The sequence below is a fragment of the Bison bison genome, unplaced genomic scaffold (assembly GCF_000754665.1).
Source record: "Bison bison bison isolate TAMUID 2011002044 unplaced genomic scaffold, Bison_UMD1.0 scf7180017864289, whole genome shotgun sequence".
Classification (NCBI taxonomy): domain Eukaryota; kingdom Metazoa; phylum Chordata; class Mammalia; order Artiodactyla; family Bovidae; genus Bison; species Bison bison.
Window position 1 is genome coordinate 370,967 of NW_011494861.1, and position 2,828 is coordinate 373,794.

General features: G+C 45.2%; 1 non-coding gene across 1 annotated transcript; it reads right to left on the reverse strand.

The window, feature by feature from the left end:
- Positions 1-1,231: 1,231 nt before the first annotated feature.
- Positions 1,232-1,304, reverse strand: TRNAC-ACA. The gene has a single exon. It is a non-coding gene; the product is annotated as a tRNA-Cys (tRNA).
- Between the last annotated feature and the right edge of the window lie 1,524 nt (positions 1,305-2,828).

A 2,828-nucleotide genomic window follows, 5' to 3' on the forward strand; every position in this document is an offset into this window, starting at 1 on the left:
CTCCCAGAATTTGCTCAAACTCATGTCCATTGAGTTGGTGATGCCATCCAAACATCTTGTTCTCTGTTGTCTTCTTCTCCTCCTGCCTTCAGTCTTTCCCAGCATTACTCAGTGCTATTTAAATAAAATTTTGCAAAGGGATACACAATCTCCTTTGCTCCCTTTTCTGGTCAGCTTCTCTTTTTGTTAGCCTCATAACAGAATAACTTTCTTGGGCTATATCAGTTTTTTAGTGTTGCTATTACAAGTTATCACAAATTTAGCAGTTTAGCACCCATTTATTATCTTGTAGTTCTGAAGCACAGAGATCTAGTCACAGCATCCAAGACTTTGAGTCTCGTAGGACTGAGATGAGGCATCAACAAGGGTCTGGAGCTTGCTTCCAGGCTCATTCAGAATTTGGCCAGGTCCAGTTGCATGTTGGCCTGAGGGATCTGTTTCCTTGTTTGCAATTGGTCAGGATATGTTACTAGTTTCTAGAGGCTACCAATATTCCCTGACTTATGGCCCCGTTCCTCCATCTTCAAAGCCAGCAACCATGTGGGTTGAGTCCTCAAGCTTCTAACCGCTCTGACCTTCCCCTTCTGCCTCATCTGGCCTCCGCTCATCTCTTTAGCCACACCTCTCTGAATCCTCTGCCTCCACTTCTGCTTTTAAGGGCTCATGTGACTATGTTGGGCCTACCCAGATAATCCAGGGTCATCTTCCTATTTTAAGCTCAGCTGATGTGCTATGCTAAGTCGCTTCAGTCATGTCTGACTGTGACCCTATGGACTGAAGCCCTCCAGGCTCCTCTGTCCATGGGATTCTCCAGGCCAGAATACTGGAATGGGTGGCCATTTCCTCCTCCAGGGGAAGCTCAGCTAATGAGTGAACTTAATTCCATCTACAAAATCTCTTCACAGCAGTGCCTAGATTAGAGTTTAATGGCCAGGAGGTGAATCTCAGAGAAGGGTGGGGCACTTCCTTAGAATTATGCCTACCATGAGTTTTAGTTATATCTGTGCACCAGATAATTGGAAATTTTCCCTGCATCCTTTCATCTTGTCCTCAAGTCTAGTAGGTTTGCTGGTATAAAAATCTAGGAGAGAAAACTATAAACAAGGCAAGTCGCTCAGTCGTATCCGGACTTTTTGCGACCCCATGGACTGTAGCCTACCAGGCTCTTCCATCCATGGGATTTTCCAGGCAAGAGTACTGGAGTGGGTTGCCATTTCCTTCTCCAGGAGATCTTCCTGACCCAGGGATTGAACCTGGGTCTTCTGCATTGTAGGCAGACACTTTACCATCTGAGCCACCAGGGAAGTCAATCTAGGAGAGAAAACTCTATAAACAAGGCAAGTCCTAAGCACAGTGACTTCCCTGACTAGACCTTGAAGTTAGGAACAGAACTTTACACTCTTTCCTACCCAGCACCCTACAACTTGTGCCCAGTAGAGGGTCTATAGGAACTCGCTGTTTCTGCTGCTGTTGCTATTTTTGCCTTGGCTGCTAAAGAATGAAATAGACCTACCTCTACATAAGTTTCAAGCAAATTCAGAGGGCCTGTGATGTATTACGTGAAACACAGTCTTTTAAAATAGCTAAATTTCTAGCTCAGAAAATGGTCCTTCAGGATGGCTCACAACCTTTTTCCACCCATCAGCCTCAGCCTACAATGTAACCTCAGTTTATGGAGGAGTAGGGTGAATATGCGTGCATGTTTATTTATTAATATGAAACCTGAAAGTGTGATGATTTCTGAAATTATTAACGGAAAACTTAGGTGGATTCTAGCGGAAGACTCTTTTACTCCCCACTTCATATTCTTCTGTGGTCCCCATGGAAAGGAAGTTCCATCAACCCTTCCATCCTTTCTGGGAAGTACATGCAAGGGGGTTTCTGTGTTTCTTTCCACCTCTTACATGCTTGTCTCCAAGGGAGAAGGAATAGCTAGTCTTATGGGGTAGAGTCTGATGTCCTCTGGCCTGGGTCTTGTGTCTTAGAGAGTAGAGGAATGGACTTTCTGCTTTCCCCTGCAGTGACTACAACGTGGGTAGGTAAGAACAGTGTGCTCCTTCCTCTTCCTCCTTCTGTATGAGAGCTGTACCAGGGTCAGTGCTGGAGTTTGCCCTCTGGAAGCAGGCACAGACAGAACTTTACTCTCCTGGGCTTTCTTGGTTTCTCTGTCCTACTGTTGATGTGCCTGTGAAGTAGCTGGGTAACAATTTATATCATCTTCTTAACAGACTTGATTGATTCTCCCAAGCTCTGGACTTAAGAAAATCTCATTTTGACCTCAGGTCCACGGTGAGTGTTTTAGCAGGGAGTTCATTACTATGAGAGTTATTGGGCTTCATGAATAAACATTTACTTCTGATTTGGCACACCCTGAATTTACTCAATGATGACAACCCAGAGAAGAGTTGGAGACCAGGATTAGCCCATCCTGGTCTTCATCATTATAGATATTTCTATCATCCTAAAGTAACAAAGAGTATTTCTTAAAAGGCTAGTACAGTTCAGTTCAGTCGCTCAGTTGTGTCCGACTCTTTGCGAATCCATGAATTGCAGCACGCCAGGTCTCCCTGTCCATCACCAACTCCTGGAGTTCACTCAGACTCACGTCAATTGAGTCAGTGATGCCATCCAGCCATCTCATCCTCTACCGTCCCTTTCTCCTCCTGCCCCCAATCCCTCCCAGCATCAGAGTCTTTTCCAATTAGTCAACTCTTCGCATGAGGAGGCCAAAGTACTGGAGTTTCAGCTTTAGCATCAGTCCTTCCAAAGAACACCCAGGGCTGATCTCCTTCAGAATGGACTGGTTGGATCTCCTTGCAGTCCAAGGG